Source organism: Talpa occidentalis, unplaced genomic scaffold (assembly GCF_014898055.3).
Source record: "Talpa occidentalis isolate TD23 unplaced genomic scaffold, MPIMG_talOcc4v2.1 talOcc4.8, whole genome shotgun sequence".
NCBI lineage: Eukaryota > Metazoa > Chordata > Mammalia > Eulipotyphla > Talpidae > Talpa > Talpa occidentalis.
This window is the reverse complement of record NW_023605194.1, coordinates 24,956,313-24,980,809: the sequence shown is the minus strand read 5'-3', so window position 1 is coordinate 24,980,809 and position 24,497 is coordinate 24,956,313. Positions and strand designations below refer to the sequence as shown.

General features: G+C 41.4%; 1 pseudogene; it reads right to left on the bottom strand.

Moving 5' to 3' along the window:
• Nucleotides 1–2,788: 2,788 nt before the first annotated feature.
• Nucleotides 2,789–24,020, bottom strand: LOC119234467 (cytochrome P450 2C19-like; annotated as a pseudogene).
• Between the last annotated feature and the right edge of the window lie 477 nt (nt 24,021–24,497).

The following is a 24,497-nucleotide window of genomic DNA, read 5'->3' as shown; positions in this document are numbered from 1 at the left end:
AGTGTTCATTAGCGAGATTGGCCTGTAGTTTTCTTTTTTTGTGTTGTCTTTGTTCTGTTTTGGTATTAGTGTAATGTTATTCGTCCCTCTGAGGTTCTGGCTTTAGGACTCCTTGCAGTATTTTTGGAGTGGGGTTTAGTTGTAATGAAATCCAGAGTTTCTGCTTGTCTGGGAAGGAAGGTCCATATTCTTTCTTCATAGAGGAAGGAGAGCTCTGCAGGATAGAATATTCTTGGTTGGCATTTGTTTTCTGGAGTCTGTTGACTATGTCCCTCCACTCTCTCTCCTTGCCCGTAGTGTTTTCTTCGTAGAAGTCTGATGTCAGCCTGATTGGTTTTCCTTTGAATGTTATCTTTTCTTCCCATTGTCAGCTTCATTATTTTTTCCTTGTCTTGGATTCTTGGGAGCTTCACTATTATGTGTCTTGCTGTATTTTCCCTTTCGTCATGGAAGTTGGTGTTCTTGCTTCTGGTATATCAATTTTCAGCTCCTTCCTCACATTGGGGAAGTTCTCTTCAATTATTTCCTTGAATATTTTCTCGTTCTTACATCTCTCTCCTCTCCTTCTGGGATTCCTATAACTCTTATATTTCCTTTCCTCATGGAGTCAGATAGTTCCCAAAGTCTTTTTTGTCTTTTTCCTTCGTACTTCTCGTTCCTTTTCTGTTTTGGTTCTTTTTATTTCTGTGATTTCAGAGTACTATTCGTTCTTCCATTTCATCTATTCTGCTTTCATTGCTTTTCCCTGAGTTCTTTAGCGCCTCCATTTTCTTTGATCTCCTGCATTTCTTTTATTTCCTCTTTAGGAACTCAATTTCATTCTTCTGAGCTTGTTTTCCCTTAATGACTTCCATCAGTTTTTCCATCACGGCAATTTTAAATTCTTTTTCTGGAAGGCTCAAAAGTTCTTCCAAGTCACCATAGTTGCAAGCTGGTGGGTGGGTTTTTTTTTTTTTTTTTTGTGGCGTGTCTTTTTTCTGAGGTGTTGCTACTTTGCTTGTAGTTTTTCTTTTCCCTGCTGTCTGTCTTCTAATTTGCCTTATGTGTTGGGACACTGTGCCGCTGGTACTGGCTGGCATCTTTTTGGTATGTTCTTTCGGGAGTTTCAGAAACTGGCAATCCAAACGAGTCAAAACTATTATGCCAGAAGTCTAGTGAGGTAGTGGTACTTTGAGTATTTTAATGGTCACTGTCACAGAATCTCTCCTCCTTCTGTGTTTAGTTATAAAGGTGCATCTTGAAGTCCCACAGACTTCCCTGCAGGTGGGGCAGCTGGATTGCACTCTGGGTTCCAAATCTCTGGATCCTCCTCTAGGCTCCGACTTCCTGCCAGGTGGGACATGGCTTGTGGGGACCTTCAGCCCACCTCTGACTGCGCAGGGAACTTTCTCCCTCTGGCTCCACGGGGAACCTTCTGCTAAATTCAAGCGGTCATTATTGAAGAAAAGTCCCTGTTCTAAATAGCGCTTTGGAGACAGGCACACTCTTCGCGTACCCAGTCTGTCCCAGCCCTGGTTGCCCGCTTCCCCTCTGGGTTCAGACTGCTGGCCAGAAGGGGCCTGGCCTGGGCAAACTTCCTGCTCACGTCTGGCTCCTCCAGGAGCCTTCTGCTGGTTTCAAGCAGTCTTTATTGAAGAAAGGTCCCTATTCTCAAATGGCAATTCGGAGACAGATGCACACTCCTGTGCGCCTGGTTAGACCTGGTTGTGGGTGCCCGCTCCCTCTCTGGGCTCAGATGCTGGCCAAAAGGGGCCTTGCATGGGCAAACTTCCCAGCTCACCTCCTCTGGCTTCTCTGGGAGCCTTCTGCTGGTTTTAAGCAGTCTTCATTGAAGAAAGGTCCCTGTTCCAAAAAGGCGATGCGGGTATGCACTCCCCTCCGCTCCCGGTCTGCCCTGGCCTTGGGTGTCCGCTTCCCCTCTGACTCCTTGGCTGCCCGCTTCCCACCTCTGACTCCTCTGGGAGCCTACAGCTCACATCATACTCAAACATCAACACCCAGGAAACCAGTCAATGCATGGCATAGAAAAATCCAAATTTGGGCCACCCAGTGCAGCACTGTAAAGCTGTCTGCAGCCCCGCAGTGCCGGTTCAATTCCCGCTTGGTCAGGGAGATACCCACATGGGGGGGCAGACTTCTCTTATCTCACCTGCTGCTCCCCTCAGCAGTATACTTTGGTCCGTCTGCCTGCTGTGTTCCCCACTTGTCTCTGGTGAATCCTCTCATCCTCCCGCACATCTGATCAGTACCCCTGTTCTTGTATAATTCCATGAAAAGGCCCAAGATCTTTCCCAGTCACTCACCTTCCTCAAAATTAACAATGCTCTGGATTCTAGCACCACAGATTACTTTTGCCTCATCTAGAACTTGATAGAAATAGACACCTTTGAATCGCTAATGTCATATTTTTCTTCAGATGAAGCTGCTCCTGAACATATTCTCTCACTTGCATTTCCAAATCACAAGTAATTCTAGGTGACATGCTGGTCTACCCTCAAGATTTTGTCCTTTTCTGTGCTTGGTCTCTTTGTAAAATGTTTTCTTCCATCTGCTATCTGCATTATACACAAAGGAATGAAAGCATGAGAACTGGTTCATCAGATTGAGTTTTATTTAGAACATGCAAAAGAAAAATGTCTGTATTACATACACCAGTCATCTCACTCTGTCACACTGATGACACAGAACTAACTACTCAATACCAGATAAAGTATTAGCATTTGAGATGCCAAATACAATGTTACAGAGAGGGAAAATATCTCTATCTGTTAAGTGAAACATGTATCTGTTTAGTGAAACTGGAAATCCTCCTTTAGTGGAGATGGATGTTCCTGCCTGGATCCTGACAGAATGGGGTGATGAGTAGAGGAGAGGTGGGAGATGACTTTTCCAGAAAGGGAAGGGAGACAAAAGGAGATGACAGGGGCATTAGGTGAGTAGGAAATGTGGACATCACAGCAGAAGCCTCACAAAGGAATGAAGCAGATCTGGTAAGGAGGAGGCAGAGAAGCCAACCCATTGACAACTGCGGTGGTGTCAATGTCCTTGGGTTCAACAACAGACTTCAAGGTAAACTTCTGTAAGATGGTGGTCAGGAATAAAAACAGCTCCATGCGGGCCAGGCCCTCTCCTGCACATGCCCATTTTCCTGAAAATAACAAGCGCACAGAGGAGATGATCCTTGAACACTGTGTTTCTGACATCAGAAAAGGAATGTATAACATACTGGATGATATCACTTACAAGGAGAATACAGAAAACCAAACAAAAGGTCAAGAAAAGTCAAAACTAGCAGCTGACCACAGAACTCAGACACACCACAGGACGGGAGGGGAATGGGGGAAGGAGCAAACGAGAGGAGGGATGAATCCAAGGGATATGGTGATGGCTGGTGGGAGATACAGTGGCAGGAGAACTATGGGGAATACGATGATGTATTGGAAAGTGGAAATGGAAAAAAGAGAAAGGGAATTTCAATAAATATTTGATGACAGGGTGAATGGATGGATGGAACGGGATGGTTGGCTATAGTTGGACAAAGGGTTGAAACACGTGCTCTGACTTGAATGTTAAAGGAACAGGTACCCTCCTTACAACAAATGTTTACTCAGTATCAGCCCTGTACCGAATAGTTCATTAAGGATTCTCACATTATAACTGCCTGTTTGACACCTCAATTTTCTAGCCGTATCTTTCTAGAAACACATATTTTGGCCGTGCTTTCTTCTGCATGGATCTGGTGGCTCATGATCTTCTCATTCTTCACTGTCTTAGTTCCGCACTCCACATAGACCTGCTCTCTGCCACTCTCCAATGCACCGCAAAGTTTAAGGTTTCATATTACAGTGCTGTTCATTTGGCAATATGCATGACTCTTATATTTTCAGGCCCTCATACTAAATCATTTCTGAATTTGAAAAATTGGATCAATTCCCAGTTCTGCAGTGATCTGGCTCAACGAGAAGACTGCATCATGAGGAGGGAAAGTGCATGGACACAGGGTTCGGTGCTCCTGCTAACAGACAAGCGCATCTGCACCAGCCTTGGAGAGGGTACTATGGAAGCTCCTAACAATCCTTACAAGGTATCTTGTCCTCTGATGCACAAAGAATACAAAAGATACACTACCTGCTGAAAAAGCCATGAAGTAGTCACTCTTCTTAAAGTTGCCACTCTCGTCCAGGAAGTGACCAGGGTCAAACACCTCTGGGTTGGGGAATTCTTTGCTATCATGCAGCACAGAAGTCAGTGACACCAATATGGTGGTGCCCTGGAAGAAAATATTTAAAATGTCTTCTGAAGCCGTGGAGCTTCATGAAAAACTACAAGTCATTTAGTCCAATCTCAGCATCTGAAGATTAAAAAAAGCCTAACACCATGAAGGAAAGGGCATTTTAAGTCAGCCAGAATAAGTAATAACAAAAACGAGCATATGACCAGTGGCAGCGATGCTGCTAAGTGGCACCTGAAGTAGTGAGTACCCGGACCCTCAGTGCCAGGCCTCTGAAGTCATTCTGTTCATCATATTTAGACCTGGGGGTATTTCCTCGTCAGTACCTTGATTTTATCATTTCACTTTTTACTCATCTCATATATGGATTATGCTTACAAATGGAAATCTCTGTCTAAGCTTGAAATGTCTGCAGTTATCCATAGACCTGTTGTAATCAGACAATCAAATTAAAAATAACTTATGTGATAATAAATTAAGTACAGTAGTAACTATAGTGTTTTCATCACTGTGCCAGCAAGTGGTTTCTATTAATTCAAAAATATGGGGTATGGAGCTAGAAGGAATTATGCTCACTGAAATAAGCCAGAAGGAAAAAGAAAAATATCAGATGATTTCACTTATAACAGGAATGTAGGGGAACCAAATAAGGAATCAGTGTAAAAAAAAATAATAACAGTACAAACCACAACAAAGCAAAAACAGGCAATTATAAACCAGAGACATACTGCAGGGTAGGAGGAGGGAGAGGCGTGAGAGGGATGGAGGGAGGAGCACAGGAGACTGTGGTGATGGTGCATGTGTACCATAGGGAAGGAAATTCTAGGGGGGACTCAATCTGAGGGGGTGGGGGAAGCAAATATTGTCTAAAAAAGTGCTAAAAATGATAAACGCTAAAATAAAAAATATATAGGATAGATTCCATCATAGATTGATGCCAGCCACAGACAGAAAGGATGACAAAAAGAGAAATATAGTCATTTTGCAACAACTATCTTATGATCATTAATTCAATTGATTGTTATTAAAGGATTTGGGATTGGATGAATGGTTAGGCAGCACCATACTCACAATCTGGCAGGTACCACGATATTATGTGGGGAACATAGCATGGCCATAATGGAATAAGTGACTTCATGTGCCCTCAGCTGCCTCACTGGGTTTCAGTGGGACATTCAGAGCACTATGTACTTCTCTGGGAAAAATCATAATGGGAATCTAGTCCCTAGGATACTTCGCACAACATAACTCTGAGGAATATTTTTATGACCACAGCCAGACTCTTCACAAAGCTGAATGAACTGAAAAAAAAACAGTGCAAAGACAACTGACCCAGAAGAATAAAAGAAAAGACAAACAAACTATATGTGGTTCCTTGATGGAATACAGAGAAAAGAAAGGTTATTCTGGGATAGTTTAGGGAAGCTGGGAACACTACATAGGCTGCACATTAAACATTATTTCATAATGGTAACTCTAGTGAAATCTGCTTTTCTGTCTGAAAATCGTAATTTGGATATATACATTGAAGACATGGGGTATGCAGGGTAGATGGTTTCATCCATTACATATACATGTATACCCTTTAATGTGTTCAGATTTTTTAAAATTTAATGCAAATTTGGAGAAAATTCCATTCCCTAAGTTTACCATATAAATATTCTATATCTCTATTGGAAAAATTATTCTGTTTATATTGAACTAATCAAATATGAAAAACGTTTTTAAGATACAAAAAAGCAAAAAAAAAAAAAATACAGCCAATACAATCTCATCAAATGTTGTTCAAACAATGGATACTCATACAGAAGCATGACCACTACCTCAGCACTGCTTTTGCACGAGTAAAAATTAGTTGAATGGATCGGTAGTAAACATAGGAACTAAAATGATAAGTTTCAAAAATAGATGAAGGTATACCTTGGACCCTGTGCTGGAAAATTTCCTTTAGATGGGTCCAAAAAAACACAAATCACCTCACATCATTTCAAAGTGAGCTGTTACACAGAAAAATAACAACCCATGTGCAATAAGTCTGCGCTATGTTTTTGGTCGACCCAGGATGTAAGCATTTTCCATTGAAAAAAACTGAGGCAGAATAAATATCTTTGGCACATGAAAAGTGTATGAAGTCTAAAGTTGGGCTTTCATAAAATTGAGAATTTGTCACCCACACTTGTTTACAAATGTCTGTGATGGATTCCCTGCTACAATGACAGATGTCAACACTGGCATCAGATACTCCAAGCCCCATAAAATTTGAAATGTTTAAAATCTGGCCCACTAGGGAAAGTTTTTTTACCAACTTCTGTCTTAGACTGTACCTTGATCCGTGGATCCGGTTTGGATTAGAAAACATTATGTAAACGGTAGAAGGCACACTCAGCCCTGCAGTGCTGCCTAGTCTATGTCAGTATATCCCAAAAAAAGGGGAATGATCATTCCCAACTGGGGCAGATGAGAAACATGTACAATCCTATTTAGCCCAGTGCTCTATTGTTATTGGCCTTGAAGTAGTAGAATGAGTTCAATTAAATATTGCTCTTGGACCCCAATATTCGACAAGAACTCTTCTCCTCATTATGTCCTATGGTGAAAACAGTGAATTTGATCCTAACCCCTGGAACTAACTGTAATCATCAGGAAAGTACACCACCAATCACAAATGTCTCTTACACATATAAATAGAAAGGTGCTAATATCAAAATTTGGTCTCAAACAGAAACAACACAAAACCTATCAAGCTGCCACATATATGATTTTTATAATTTGCTCATCTAGTCCGGAGGATTGGACCCATGCTGTGAAAAGAGGAACTTCTGAGTAGAATCATGAGGTCAGTAAAAGAACAACCAACCTACCTTGGGGATGAGATAGTTCCTGAATCTGATGTCACGGGTCACTGCATGGGGCAGGGGGATGGGGAGGAGGTCAATGTATCTCTGGACCTCGTGCACCAAGGCTTCCATGTAGGGCATGTGGCCCTTGTCCTGCATGCTGGGGCTCCGGTGTCTGCCAATCACACGTTCTATCTCCTCCTGTGCCTTAGCTGACAAAACACAAGTAAGTCTGATGAGAACACCATTCACATCTGCATATCAGTTAAGGGACACATGAAGCATTGTATCAGTCTCACAACATTAAAAACTTCAGCCCTGTACCAAGAAACACACCTAGACCTAGAGGGATAATAGCCACAATATAGATACATATAACGCTCTTATAAGCCAGGATTAAGATATAAATTTAATACTTATGTATTAGCACAAATGCAAATTTCCTACCTATAATGCCAGAGTTGATCACTCTCTGGTCTTTGTTCTCCTACTGCTGAATTTCAGGAAACAAGGTAGAAAAGGAGCTAAGATTCTCTGAATTCAGGAAATAGATTTTCTTACCTAACCTATTTCCAGCTGCCAGTGTCTCTGAGGGCTAGGTCTTTTCTTTTTCTTATTTTTTTAATATAAGAACCAGGGTACAGACCAGATGCGCGGGAGGGTGAGAAGATTCACCAGAAACAGAGTGGGGAGCAGCATAGGCAGACTGATGAAATACACTGCTGAGGGGAGCAGCGGGTGCGACAGGAGAGGTCTGCAGTGCCATCTGGGACCCTTGCTGCAGAAGCTGCGGACAGCTTCACAGTGCGGTGATCAACCGCCTGCACCACCAGGGGAGCTCCTGAGGGCAAGGTCTTTTAGGTTCAGCTTCTCTACACATTTTATAAATTCTTATTTATTTATTTATTTATTTATTTATACAAGCACTGGGTGTAGTCAGAAGTACGGGATGGTGAGAGAATTTACCAGAGCCAGAGATGGGAACAGAACAGGCAGACTGATGAAATAGACTGCTGAGGGGAGCAGTGGATGTGACAGGAGAGGTCTGCGCGCCATGTAGGACCCTCGCCCATGGCTGGGGATTGAACTGGTGCTACAGAGGCTGCGGGCAGCTTCGCAGCCCAGCACTCAACCGCTGTGCCACCAGGGGAGGCCCCCAACTTCTCTACATATTAAACTTCTCTCATTCTATTGGATCAAAACAAATACCTGATAAAACGAGTTGTGGATGGAATCTGGGCAGGGAAAGTCACCTTCTGCCTACTTCTCCTCATTTTTTTTGACACTGCCAAATGCTACAACCTAGAGGGATACAAATGACTTCATGTATGTCTTCTTCTGACATTTACATGACAACTTCCACCTTTCTACTAAGTCACCATCACTGATCAAAATGCTATTTGTGTTTTAGAAACTGTATTTGGTAACTGTTTCCTGAGTTAGTCTGTCCAGATTTCAAGGACAAATTCTCATTTTTCATTGGCTATAGTCATTTCAGCAGGTTCCTCACAGGATAATATAATGCAAGTTTCTATCCATAATGCATACTGCAACGTATTAAATGTAAAACATAAAAGTCTTTGTAAAAGACAGAAAAGCACGGGTCCGCAAAATTCATTTTGGCAAATATCACTTTACTGGAAACAGACTTCTGAATTCAAAACCTTCATGCACATCTTAAGACTGAGTAGTAGAGCATAGGCGGAGCAACATGGCGGCAAGGAGACGCTGCAAGTAAAATCTCCCATTAAAAAAAAAAAGTTAATAGGGAGGATTAGCACAGGTCTCAGTGAGAACTGGGACACGGAAGATAAATGGATGACTCCAGCAAACTACCCAAAGAAGAAAGTTGCCATAAAAGAGGACTAGAAGGGAGGAAAGCGCAGAACCCTGCTCCCCTCCCCACCCACAGAGTCGGCACTCTCCGACCAACAGAGATGAGGAAAAAAACAGACTAAAACGACCAACAAGAACAAACTACGCATCAAGAGGGACTGGGAGTGGAAAGGAACTATTTCAGCCACCACACCCCGTGAACTGGAGCTGTGGAGAACCCTGCAGGATTTGCCGCAGCGGTGAGCGAACCGCTCCGGGCGCCATTAGAGAACAAAGAGACTCTGGAGACGTGCACACAGCCGCGGGCCAGCAGGTAAGCTTGCGCGGAAAAGCGGTGTGCCTGAAAAGCAAACGCGGATCGGGATCGCGGCTGCCCAGGTCCCTGCGCCTGCGACCTAGGCTTGTGGGAGATGTGCGGGGGCCCTCACTGAGGTGAAAGTCCCTCACTGAGTAATCAGGAAACAGGCACCCGGACACGGGAGCGGGGTGCAAAAGGCGCCATTCTGGATGCCAATGAACTGGGCTACAGCCCATGTCCTGGAACTGAGGGCTTTGGAACGGAGACCCAGGGCACGAAATTTGGGGCGGGGTCCTCTATGTCGGTGGAGCACAAGGCAGACACTGCACCCCAAAGCCGTTGAGGTTTTCCCTACCATTCCAACTCTGTTCCCTGTCCCAAGGGGTGAAAAAGGCAGCTCCCCAACAATAATAGGAGAGATCTCTGGCGCCACCTAGTGACCAGAAAAAAAGTCACTAACACCTTTCTTCAGAAAAGACTGCTTGAAAGCAGCAGAAGGCTCCTGGAGGAGCCCGTGGCCAGCTGAGAAGTTAGCCCACCCTAGGCTCCTTCAGATCAGCAGTCTGAGCCCACAGGGGTGTGGGCACCCACGGCCGGGGCAGACCGGGCGCGCTAAAGATTGTGCCTGAGACCGGACGCACAGGGAGTGCGTCCCGCATCGCCACTTTAGAACAGGGACTTTCTTCAGTAAAGACTGCCTGCAGAAGGCTCCCACCACATTGGTCATACCTGTGACCTCTGGGTGCTTCAGCAGCAGGAGGAGAGCATATCTCAGGGTGGTGCTCGTAGTCTCTGTCCCAGCTCCAAGCAGATCAAACGCAGTAACTGCCAAGGATTCTAGAGTGAATTCCGAGTCTTGATTGTGTTTTTCCTAGTAATGATGAAATGACTTGACAAATTATTTTGCCAGAATTATAGTTAGTCCAAAAATACTCAGACTGTTACGAATTTTTCACCAAAAGTAAACTGCATGTTCAGTTCTAGAAAAATTCCCATATGGTATTCAAAACACTGGAGGTCAGAAGACTCAAGTATCATTTTCTACTGCCTCACATGTAAGGCAAGCAAGGTGTATCAAACTCTTCACTGGCTTCTTTACAGAAATTACACTATGCTAAATTCATAATGAAATACAAGGGAACCAGAACATCCAAAACAACACTGAAATTGGTATCTAGAAACAAGATCAATGTATTCCACTTAATTAGCTGTTTAATTTTATGACTTCCATAATACTTAGTGTACTGGCACATACAATGTAGGTACAAAATAGCTTGGAAGGCTTAGCCACTGACCATTGAAACATCCCTAATAAATACAGAACAATTCCATGAACCATAATATACACAAGCAATTAAGTAGAAAAATAACTGTCATTAATTTTTACCTTTCCATTTTGATAAGGAAACAATCAATAAAGTCCCGAGGATTACTAATATCAAGAGAGGCTTTGTGTTCCAATGTTTTCTCCAAAACATAACTTTTTATATATGCAACGTTTTTAAATATGTTTTTATGACTCCCAGGAAAGAAGTCAAGGAGAATAGGGAACATATTACAGATCTAGAAGAGAAAATTAGAGTTTACTCAATAAAAAAAATTACTGAAAACTTATATGACATAGACAAGTGTTGGGTAGAGACTACATTATAAATACTCATAAAATGTGGTCTCTATCTTGAGGAAAATTTTTATCTTACACATGTATAATTTTATAGACAGCTAAGAGTGTTGGAGAGAGACATTTCTGATCAGGGTATCATTTTCCATTCTCAAACATCACACTTATACTACATGCTAATTTTATATAAATTCCCTTTTTGCTTATGTCAATACTGGAAATATGGATGGCATAAATTACTATGACTAAGACAATAGAGATGAAGGAAGGTTGGGGAACCTTATATAAAACTCAGCATAGTCACTCTCAGATATCTCTATATATGTTTAGTAGCCTCAAACACAGAATCAGTACTTGAGAACAGGGAGAGTACTGAAGATACCAGGAAACACACCTCAACATTTTATGTGTAATGAAACTGCACAATTGTAGTGAAGTGACATTTTCTAGACATATCATTATGTATCAGGCAGACAGCAAAACACATTGGAACAGCACAGGGGAAATTGTGAGATTTGTTATGGGCTATGTATCAAAAAATCAATCAATTCATCATCCGCAAAACAAGTACCTTCACAGTTAGGATCCCATTTGATGCATCAAACACCCCAACCCTAATATGTGTTCCTTGCAGCTTCTACTGTCTCGACTATTCGTCCTCCTTGAAAGAGATACTCTTTTTCTTCCTAAATTTGCCTATTTCTGCCAACAATGTGAATTAGACTTCTTGAGAGTTAACAGGATGACAGAGTTCTGGGGGATGGAAGTCTTTCAACAAGGACCTGGGGTCTATTTCATTCTTTGGACATGGTTTGAGGAAGTTACCAAAGAACATGGAATCTGGGTTTTGAAGTGTAGTAGAAACACACGAAATAGTTTCAATAGGACTGGATCCAGGTCTGTGTTCTGAGAATATGATTTCTTCTGTATCTTTAATTGTCTAGGCCATCGTTCCCAGATGACCACTCTCTGAGGCTGAATCTATCTTGGCAGGACTGTGGTGCTCACGCATTCACTTCACAGCTTGGTACATGAGGAGATTTGGACTTCTTAGACAAAAGAACATACACAATTCCTCTGAAAAAAGGATCAGGACCTCACCTGCGTCCATGGAGAGCTCAAAATCAATATATTTTCATTGAATCTTTCCATTATGTTTAAAAGCATTGGATCTTTATAATCAAAATGATTCTGGAAAATTATTGAGCAGATTATATTGCAGGGTGCACAGGTCAAGATAAAAGTGGGATCACAGGGTGAAGCTAAAAAATCAGAAACAATTTGAAAACACTATTAAGCAAAATACATACACACACACACATATATACAGATAGGAAAACACTTTGTTTTAGATAACAGGAAAAAATATTTAAGGAAGTTCATTGCCTTATATATAAATTCCTTTAATTGCAAGAGACATGATTTATAAAAGGAACATATCAGTGAATGTAGACATGTGCAGGCTCTGTGGAAAACCGCATGGAGATTTCTCCAAATATTGAATAGTAGATCTAGCATATGATCCAGCAATCTCTTTCCTAAGTATCACCAAAGAATACAAAAACACTAATTTGAAGGGGTATATGCACTCTACGTTTACTGTAGCACGATTTACAATAGTCACGTTTGGATATAACCTAAGTATCTATCACCAGATCATGGAAATGAAAATGGGATATGTATACACGAGGGAATACTACTCACTAGTATTCCGGTCTGAAATCTTGCCACGTGAAACAACATAGGTGGAAAGGAGAGGATTATGCTAAAAAAAGAAGTCACAATAAAAGATCCCTGGATGATTTCATACATATGAGAATATAAAGAAACAAAGCAAAGGAACAGACCCAAACAAACCCTTGAAATCTAATTGCAGAACTGAGGCTACCAGAAAGTAAGGTAAAAGATGGGAGGAAACTACGAAATAAGCCAAAAGAAAAAGAAAAATACCAGATGGTCTCGCTCATAGCAGGAATCTAAAAACTTAAATAAGGGACCAGGAAAATGAATAACTATAAGAAAGTGAAAATCAGAATCAACAAAAAGCTATGAAACAGAGACACTTTTGGGGGGGTGGGGGGCGGGAGGGGAGGGATTGGGATCAGAATGGGGGGGTTGCAATTGTATGGGGAATACAAAAATAAATTTTATTATGAAAAAAAAAGAAAAAAAAAGAAAAGCTAAAAAAGAAAAAAAAAAGGATGGGAGGAAAGGAGGAAGGAGCTCATGGTGAAGGATTAAGGGAGCTTGGGTGGGAAGCATGGTGTGGCAACATATGATGGCAGCACTGTGAAGCTATAGCCCTAAAACATACACAGTGTTTTAAATCATGGTCTCCATAGTAATGATCATAAAAATTGAAATCAACCTATCACTTTTTCATTAACCTGGGACATATGGTTCAACCTAGCTACTTAAATAGTGGTTATTTTTGAATATTCTATTTACTTCCATTGTCTTTGTTCATACACTTTCCAATCAGGTTGACTTAATAATAGGCAAAAAGAAAGAAAATAACAAAAAAAAATATTTTTAAGATTTATTTTATTTCTTTATGCATACAAGAGCAGAGGTGTAGCCCAGAGGTGTGGAGAGTAAGAGGGTCTACCAGAGACAGAGTGGGGAGCAGAACTAGCAGACTGACTGGAATACACTGCTAAGGGGAGCAGTGGGCACGACAGGAGAGGTCGTGCCATGTGGGTAATTCCCTGACTGGGAATGGCTTCAGTGTAGTGCTGACACTTAACCCCTTGAGCCACCAGTGAGGCCTTAAAACCATTTTTATATAACTGTTAATAAAGTTATCAGTGCTGAGCCTCACTTGTACACAAAGTCTACAGAGAGTTAAGCTTCCATACAGATAGAGGGAATAGTTAAGGACTTGAAAGCTTTTTGTTTAATAAATAAATACATGAAATACACAATATCAGCAGAGGGCAAAGAAAAGAGAGGGAAAGATTTACCCAAAGTTTACCCAAAGATGGGTAAACTCATGTACTTGAAAGAATAAATACAAAAGAGTCGGACACATCAATTTGACCTACAAGAAACTAAACAAGTGAATAGAAATTATAAAACACTGGACCTCCCTGGTGGCGCAAGCAGTTGAGCACCGCAATATGAAGCTGTCCACACTCTGCAGTGCTGGTTCAATCCTGGCCAGAATCCCACATGACGAAGCAGACCTCTCCTGTCCTGCCTGCTACTGCCCTCAGGAGTGTATTTCGACAGTCTTCCTGTTCTGTTCCCCACTCTGTCCCGGTGAATCCTCTCACCCTCCCACGCATATGGCCTGTACCCAGACTCTTGTATAAAAAATAAATAAATCTTTAAAAAAAAAAAGGAAGAAATTATAGGACACTTTGTTCAAAGCAGAAATCAAAAGAGAAATTTGCATTTCCAATATAAATCCCAGAAACTGAAACCAAAAATGAAAATTGTTAGTTTTCATTTTTTCACATCACTGGAAATAAACTACCGTCCCTAGAAATCAAATATCCATCATTTCTACTCACCAGCAACAATTATTTATTTGGGAAAAGTTATGCTACATAAACTTGTAAGATTATGTCCAGTAAGAAGAAAAACAGTAGTATTTTCATTTATTTTTTAAATTTTTCCGGATCTAGGTTAGGTCAATTCTATACTCAGTAAAGAAATTATACAGGGAAAACGGGTTTATTTCCTTGGTAAGAGATCTGCAAACCCCATTGTGGCAACTTAATCACCACTGAAAGATTGTTTAAGGTAAAGGTCTAAAATTCACCCCTGTAGATGTCATTACGAAAGATTTGAATCAATGTGTTGCATAACAGTGACATCAAGAAATTGGCAGAATAGAAAGTGCCAGCCATTATTCTCGCATGAAAACACTGATTTAGCAATGATAGAGAGTCTGAAAATCTCCTAGCACATTTTGTGAAGCCAGCTAGAGTTGCAGTACTACAGGGGAGCACAAATTTCAAGCACCCATTACAACGAAACCCATAGCTTCACTAACTGTGAAGGTGTACACAGTGTCAACACAGAAACTTCATCTATAAATAAAGAAAATTCAGACTCTCCTGGAAAATCTAACTAGGAATACTTGGTAGGACTTTGCCTTACAAAAAGGCAATCCATAAAGACAGGGAAATTATACATTTACTTAAATGTTGGATCCCCACAAAATTAAAAAAAAAAAAACAACGCAAGAATTCAGGAAACATCTCTCAGAACAGGTCTGAAAGAAATATCAGAAAGTGATCCCTTAGAGAGATAGTAGCAATTACCTGCATAAGGAATTTTGAAAAGTGAGAAAGTATTTCCTAACGAAATGAAATGAGAAACCATAATTGCTGAGATTAGCAAAAGGACATGCCTACCTGATTAAAATCTATCAACAGACGGCATTATTACTGGCCAAAACTACAGACCTGGTCTGCGGCAGTGACTGTCATATGGGTGTGAGTTCTGTCCATTTTAAACACATCGAGTGAAGAGGGGGGCGGAGCAACATGGCGGCGAGGAGACGCTGCGAGTAAGATCTCCCATTAAAAAAAGTGAATAGGGAGGAAAAGCAGCAGGTCCCAGTGAGAACTGGGACACGGAAGATAAACGGGTGACTCCAGCAAACTGCCCAAAGAAGAAAGTGGCCATAAAAGAGGACCAGAAGGGAGGGAAGCGCAGAACCCTGCTCCCCTCCCCCGCCCACAGAGGCGGCACTCTCCGACCGGCAGAGAGGAGGAAACAACAAACCAAAACGGCCAACAAGAAAAACGGACGCAGCAAGCGGGACTGTGAGTGGAAAGGAACTATTTCAGCCACCACACCCCGTGAACGGGAGCTGTGGAGAACCCTGCAGGATTCGCCGCGGCGGTGAGCGAACGGCTCCGGGCGCCATTAGAGAAGAACAAAGACCCCGGGAGACGCGCACACAGCCCTGGCTGCCGGTAAGCTTGCGCGGATAGCGGCGCGCTCGGCGCGCTTGAAAAGCAAGTGCAGACCAGGATCGCGGCTGCCCAGGTCCCCGCGCCTGCGACCTAGGCTTGGGAGACGACCTAGGCTTGCCGGGAGACGCGCGGAGGTCCTCACTGAGGTGAAGGTCCCTCCCTGAGTGAGCAGGAACCAGGCGCCAGGCACGGGAGCTGTGCAAAAGGCGCCCTTCCCGCGCCACTGAACTGGGCTACAGCCCGCGTCCTGGAACTGAGGGCTTTGGAACTGAGACCCGGGGCACGAAATTAGGGGCGTGGGTTCACCACGACGGTGGGGCACAAGGCAGACACAGCACCCCAAAGCTGTTGAGGTGTACCCTACCATCCCCGCTTTGCTCCCTGTCCCACGGCCTGGAAAATCAGCTCCCCAAGGGCTCTAGGAGAGATCTCTGGCGCCACCTAGCGACTTGTAGACAGCACAGGCTCCTGAAGGAACTAGTGGCCAGCTGGGGAGTTAGCCCACACCCGGCCCCTTCCGAACAAGTAGTCTGAGCCCACAGGGAGAGCGAGCACCCACAGCCAGGGCAGACCAGGCACGCAGAAGAGTGTGCCTGACACCGGACGCGCAGGGAGTGTGTCCCACATCACCATTTTAGAACAGGGACATTTCTTCAGTAAAGACTACCTGAAGAAGGCTTCCTCAGGAGCCAGAGGTGAGCGGGGGAAGTTCGCCCACGCCAGACCCCCTCTGGCCTGCAGTCCAAGCCCAGAGGGGGAGCAGGAACCCACCGCCGGGGCAGACCAGGCGCACAGGGGAGTGTGTCCCCACATCGACATTTTAGGACAGGGACCTTTCTCCAATAAAGACTGCTTGAAACTGACAGATGACTCCAGGAGGAACCAGAGGGGAGAAGAGAAGCCCACCCAAGATGCCGGCCAGTCCCAACAACACAGTGTGCCAACGCATACGGCAAATTAGAAAACAGACAGTAGGGAGGAGAAGAACCACACGCAACCTAGCAACTCTCCAGAGAAAAAGCACACCACAAAAAGAAAACCAGCCCCCAGATGGCAACGACAGTAACTTGGAAGAACTTCTGAGCCTTCCAGAAAGAGAATTTAAAATTGCCGTGATTAAAAAACTGACAGAAGTCATAAAGGAAAACAATGATAAGGGAAAAATAATCAACGATCAGAAGAATGAAATTGAGTCCCTAAAGAGGGAAGTAAAAGAAATGCAGGAGATCAAAGAATTAGTGGAAGAACTAAAGAATTCTGGGAAAAGCAATGAAAGCAGAATTGATGAAATGGAAGAACGAATAAGTACTCTTGAAGACACAGAAATAAAAAGAACCAAAACAGAAAAGGAAAGAGAAGTACGAAGGAAAAAGAATGAAGAAAGACTTCGGGAACTATCTGACTCCATGAGGAAAGGAAATATAAGAGTTATAGGAATACCAGAAGGAGAGGAGAGAGAAGTAGGAACAGAGAAAATATTCAAAGAGATAATTGAAGAGAACTTCCCAAATGTGAAGAAGGAGCTGAAAATTGATATACAAGAAGCAAGAAGAACACCAAACTTCCACGACGAAAGAAAAAATACAGCAAGACACATAATAGTAAAGCTCCCAAGAATCCAGGACAAGGAAAAAATAATGAAGCTGGCAAGAGGGAAGAAACAGATAACATTCAAAGGAAAGCCAATCAGGCTGACATCAGACTTCTCCGAAGAAACACTACGGGCAAGGAGAGAGTGGAGGGACATAGTCAACAGACTCCAAGAAAACAGATGCCAACCAAGAATACTCTATCCCGCAAAGCTCTCCTTCCTCTTTGAAGAAAGAATATGGACCTTCCCAGACAAACAGAAACTCCGGAATTTCATTGCAAATAAACCCCCACTCCAAAAAATACTACAAGGAGTCCTAAAGCCAGAACCTCAGAGGGACGAATAACAATGAAAGAAGGCCAAAAAAAAAAAGTTATTAAAAGAATAAATAAATAAAATCAAAGGAAAGACAAACACAATGGCAAATACAGATGTTAACATATCAATATTAACTCTAAATGTAAATGGACTAAACTCTTCAATAAAAAGACACAGAGTTGCAGCCTGGATTAAGAAACAAAACCCAACCTTTTGCTGTCTCCAGGAAACACATTTAGCTACAAAAGATAAAAATAGGCTCAAAGTCAAAGGATGGAAAACAATCCTACAAGCAAATGGGCCAAAAAGAAAGCAGGAACAGCTATACTTATATCAGATAAAACAGATTTCAAACTCAAAAAGATAAAAAGAGACCCCAATGGTCACTATATTATGATCAAGGGGACAATACTTCAAGAAGAAATAACACTCATTAACATATACTCACCAAACGAAGGAGCACCAAAATATATCAGACAACTGTTGTCTTCTCTGAAAACAGACATCAGAGAAAACACATACGTAGTGGGAGACTTCAACACACCACTATCAACAATGGATAGATCAACAAGACAAAAAATAAGTAAAGAAACCAAAGCTCTAAATAAGGACCTAGAGCAATTGGGCTTAACAGACATCTATAGAACACTAAACCCCAAAAAAACGGAGTACACATTTTTCTCAAGCGCACACGGATCATTCTCCAGGATCGATCACATACTGGGGCACAAGACAAACATCAACAGATACACCAAGATTGAAATCATACCAACCATCTTTTCTGACCATGAAGGCATCAAACTAGAACTAAACCATAAAAAGAAGGCAAGGAACTTTCCTACCTCATGGAGATTAAAAACCACAGTACTGGAAGACCACTGGACTAATGAGGAGATCAAAGAAGAAATTAAAAAAATTTTTGAATTGAACGACAAGGAGGACACCAATATCCTAAATGTATGGGATGCAGCAAAAGCAATAATAAGAGGAAAATATATAGCAATAGAAGCTCACATCAAGAAACAAGAAAGAACTCAAAGAAACAACCTAATCTCGAAGCTCAAAGATCTAGAAAAAGAACAACAAAAAACCCAAAACCAGTAGAAGAAAAGAAATAATAAAAACCAAAGCAGAAATAAATGAAATTGAAACTAAAAAAACAATCCAAAAGATCAATGAAACCAAGAGCTGGTTCTTTGAAAAAATCAATAAAATAGACAACCCCTAGCCAGGCTCACAAAGGAAAAAAGGGAGAAAGCACAAATAAACAGGATCATCAATGAAAGAGGAGAAATCACAACGGACACAGCAGAAATCAAAAGAATAATCAGTAACTACTATGAACAGTTATATGGAAACAAGTTTAACAATCTAGAGGAGATGGACAAATTCCTACAACTCTACAATCACCCAAAGCTAGATAAAGAAGAAATAGAACACCTAAACAGACCAATTACAATTAGCGAAATTGAAATGGTAATCAAAAACCTCCCCAAAAACAAAAGCCCAGGACCTGATGGATTTACAAATGAATTCTACCAAACATTCAGAGAGGAATTAGTGCCTATCCTTCACAAACTCTTCCAAAAAATTGAGAAGGAAGGGACAATACCAAACACGTTCTATGAAGCCAACATTACACTAATACCAAAACCGAACAAGGACAACACAAAAAAGGAAAACTACAGGCCAATCTCCCTAATGAACACTGATGCAAAAATCCTCAATAAAATTTTAGCCATCAGAATCCAACAATGTATCCATAAGATAATTCACCACGACCAAGTAGGATTCATTCCAGGGGCACAAGGATGGTTTAACATCCGAAAATCAATCAACGTTATCCAACACATCAACAAAAAGAAATATAAAAACCATATGATAATATCAATAGATGCTGAGAAAGCTTTCGACAAAGTGCAACACCCATTCATGATAAAATCCCTTGAAATTCTTGGGATACAAGGAACATACCTCAACATCATAAAGGCCATCTATGACAAGCCAACAGCCAGCATCATTCTCAATGGTGAAAAGCTGAAAGCAATTCCATTAAGATCTGGAACAAGACAAGGATGTCCACTCTCACCACTGCTTTTCAATATAATACTGGAAGTCCTAGCCAGGGCAATAAGACAAGAGAAAGACATCCAAGGAATCCAAATCGGAAAAGAAGAAGTCAAACTATCACTATTTGCAGACGATATGATATTATACATAGAGAACCCCAAAAACTCCACAGAAAAGCTAATTCAACTCATCAATCAATTCAGTAAAGTGGCAGGATACAAAATCAACATGCAAAAGTCAGTAGCCTTCCTATACACAAACAATAAATCTGAAGAAGAAGAAATCAAAAAAACCATCCCTTTTGTTATTGAAACAAAAAAATCAAATATTTGGGAATAAATCTAACAAAAGAGATAAAGGACCTATACAAAGAAAACTATAAAACACTGTTAAAAGAAATAGAAGAAGACACAAAGAAATGGAGAGACATCCCCTGCTCGTGGATTGGAAGAATAAACATTATTAAAATGGCCATCCTTCCAAAAGCAATATACAGATTCAATGCTATTCCAATCAAAATTTCAATGTCATTCTTCAAAGAAATAGAACAATTATTGATGAAATTCATATGGAATCACAAAAAACCCCGAATAGCCAAAGCTCTCCTGAAAAAAAAAGAAGGGAATGGAGGCATTACACTCCCAGACTTCAAACTATACTACAAAGCCATAATCATCAAAACTGCATGGTATTGGAACAAGAACAGACATACAGACCAATGGAATCGAATAGAAAATCCAGAAATAAATCCACAGATTTATGGTCAACTAATCTTTGACAAAGGAGCAAAGACTATGCATTGGAGCAAAGAAAGTTTGTTCAATAAATGGTGCTGGGAAAACTGGGTCGCTACATGCAAAAGAATGAAGCTTGACCACTACCTCACACCATACACAAAAATCAACTCAAAATGGATTAAAGAACTAGACATAAGACCTGAAACCATAAAATATATAGAAGGAAATATAGGCGAAACACTACGTGATCTGCACATCAAAGACATCTTTACAGACACATCACCCAAAGCAGTGATAGTGAAGGCAAAGATAAACAGCTGGGACTACATCAAATTAAAGAGCTTCTGCACAGCAAAAGAGACAATAACAAAAACAAAGAGAAACCCCACCAACTGGGAGAACATTTTTGCACCCAACACTAATGATAAAGGACTGATCACAAAAATCTGCAAAGAGCTGATGAGACTCAGCAACAACAAAGAAAATAATCCAGTCAAAAAATGGGCAGAAGAGCTAAAAAGAAACTTCTCTGAAGAGGAAATGCAAATGGCCAACAGGCATATGAAAAAATGTTCAACATCACTTGCCATCAGGGAAATGCAAATCAAAACTACCATGAGATACCATCTTACACCAGTGAGAATGGTACATATTAAAAAAACTAGCAACAACAAATGCTGGCGAGTGTGTGGAGAAAAAGGAACTCTTCTGCACTGTTGGTGGGAGTGCAAACTGGTCCAACCACTGTGGAGAGCTGTGTGGAGATTTCTGGACCTACTAAACATAGAGCTTCCATATGATCCAGCAATTCCACTCCTAGGTATTTACCCAAAGGACACAGAAACATCAATTCCAAAGAACACCTGCACCCCTATGTTTATAGCAGCACTGTTTACAATAGCTAAGCTTTGGAAACAACCCAAATGCCCAAAAATAGATGACTGGATCAAGAAGATGTGGTACATATATACCATGGAATATTACTCAGCATTCAAAAAAGATAAACACATGCAATTTGCAGCAACATGGATGGCGCTGGAAGGGATCATGCTCAGCGAAATAAGCCAAAAAGAAAAAGAAAAATACCGGATGGTCTCACTCATAGCAGGAATCTAGAAAACTTAAATAAGGGACCAGGAAAATGAATAACTATAAGAAAGTGAAAATCAAAATCAACAAAAAACTATGAACCAGAGACACTTTTAGGGGGGCGGGGGCGGGAGGGGAGGGATTGGGGTCAGAATGGGGGGGCTGCAATTGTATGGGGAATATAACAAAATTTATAAAAAAAAAAAAATAAAAAAATAAAAAAAAATAAACACATCGAGTGAAGTGAAAACACATGTCACTTGCTTCCAGAGGTCACTCCCACTACATACTTGGCTGGCAGCCCTGGTGAAATGTGCTGCAGTATGAAACACCGCTCTCTCACACATTCAGAATGACTCAAAATATTCCTCGTGATTTCTCATTTAAAAACAAATAGACTTCAGGAGAAAAACAGATGAAAGGACCTTTGATACCTACATTGTACACACAATCATGAATGAACACATACACACACTCACACACACGCACACACAGCATACATACACAAATGCTCCTGACTATGTGCTTCAAACTCCCTGTCTCCACACAAGGGTTAACAACCACCACCCCTAATGGAAGATTTGGGCCACCCTGATGTGTCCCCTAGGATGACACTAGAGAATACAGTGTGTTAAGGTCACAGCGACTGAGCAGAGAATCACCCACCATTGGTTTTTCTCAACTCCTCCACGAGGTAGCGGGCTTCCTCTTGAACTCGGTCCTCAATGCTCCTCTTCCCCATCCCAAAATTCCGCAGGGTCATGAGGCAGAAGCGGCGCATCTCCTTCCATTTCTTTCCGTTGCTGAAAACAACTCCTAACAGAGGGCAAATATAAACTGGGGTGGGGTCCTAGGGAAGAAGAAAGCTGACACTTGACAGTTAAGGGGATGGACAAAGAATATTTAGGAGATCTTCAAGCCCCATTTTCTGTCCTCCCCACCACAATAATCATAGTGCACGTGTCACACCCACACATACCTTCTCCTTTAATAATTCTTTCCATGGCTGGGAAATCGCCTCTTTGAGCAAAGTCCTCTCCCATATCTATCAATGCTTCCTTCACTGCTTCATATCCGTGCAACACCACAGTGCGCTTCATGCCCAAATACAGAGTGAACACAGGGCCATAGGCTTTGGAGAGCTGGGAAGGCACGTGCATATAGCAAATGAAGTCATTACTTGGTAATGTATTGTGCCTAATTTGGAATACTACTTTCATATTGGGTAGATTGCCCCACAAAGCCTGAGTATTTTTTGAATTTAAGACATCAATATGGGTGATTATTAGAGTTGCCATTTCTGGATGGCTTGCGATGTGCCAGGAATGGCCTAAATAAGTATTTGACACATTGTTTACTATTACCCTCACATTTGAACCTTCACCAAGTTTATTTGCCCTGCTTACAAATAAGGAAACTAACATCAGACAATTTCAATGTATTTCTAGTATCCGTTGACCACTACACAGAAGATTCAAATTTGAGCTTCTTCATGGTTCTCTGATCCTTGACAAATAACTTCAGATTCCATCTATAGACCAAAACCGAGCTCGTTGCTTCAGGATCACCTACAGAGTCCTCCTGAGGAAGCTGTGATACAGTAGCCCTATGATGAATCCTAAAAATTTGTATTTTAAAGGATTAATTCAGTTAATTCTAATACCCAGTCCAGCTTGTGATCTGCTGGTATTAGTAAAAAAGTGTGGGCACTATAGAGGCACTGTCAGGGCCAAGGCATCTGAAGGAAGGATAATTTCTTCCAACTCGAAATAGTCATTAAGATCAGACACCAGCTGTGTAGACCCAAGTGAATGATGTTCCCACACTTTGGTCCCGCCTGGTTACTTCTTTTCGTCTTTTGGTAGACTCCTGCTCTCTTGATACAGACAGAATGTGTTTCTTCAGAGATGTTAAATTTAGTAACAATCTCAACAAAACACACAGCCATGTAGTAGATGACTTCTGGAATAACATCTGTAATCACAAAACACTTCTTCTAACATTCACCATCCACCAAAATCAGAGCAAATGGCAGCAGAACAAAGAACACTTCTCCCTTCTGTCACTTTATATTTTCAATTCTACCATCCAAGACCTGTTTGTCTACTCACTAAATGCAGAGAAATATCAAAACGACTGGGAGCATTTGAATTTCAAAACCTTCTTGGATAGCATGCCACCATGCTAATATTTTATTATTAGAATTGATGGGCAAACAAGAAGTTTTTTTTAATTGCATTTAAGTTACTTATCATTTGCACGCCACAGAGGAACATAAAACATACTCACGTTGCTTAGAGATTTGCTGATATCCTTAACATCTAACTGGAGGATATTTCCAATAATGGGAAGTGGCAAGGGGCCGGGTGGGAGCTTCCCTCTCTCAGAAGTCTGTTTCCAGAGAGCAAGGAGGAGCAAACAGGAGAGACAGAGCACTAGGGCCACACTCAGGTCCATTGTAGCTTTCTCTCTTATCAGAAAACTGAGGGTGAATTCTAAAGCTTTTATAACAACACCCCTTGTTATTTCAACTTACGCTGCTTTGCGATACAAGGAGGCCAATCAGCTACATCTACTCATATTTTCTCTAAGTGGCCTTTGGTCCACTGATAAAGATAAAAAAAATTGTTCTTTCATGTTGTTTTCTTTCTCTCCAGTCATCACTCTGGACCTTTAGTTCAACTATATTGGACTAAGGACTGTATTGATAACTTAAAAAAGAAAGAAAGAAAGAAAAACCAGTTCCAATGTGCAGCCAGGGTTCAAAACCACTGTTGAAAATAATTTGATACCAGAATGACTCAAATCTCTGGACTCAAGGCAATCTCAAACTGGGAATATTTTAATTTGAGGAGAATCTGGTGTTCTACAACTTTATATTGAAAATAACTAAGTTCAAGCTATATTAACATAGGCTATTTTCCTGTGGAAACTGAAG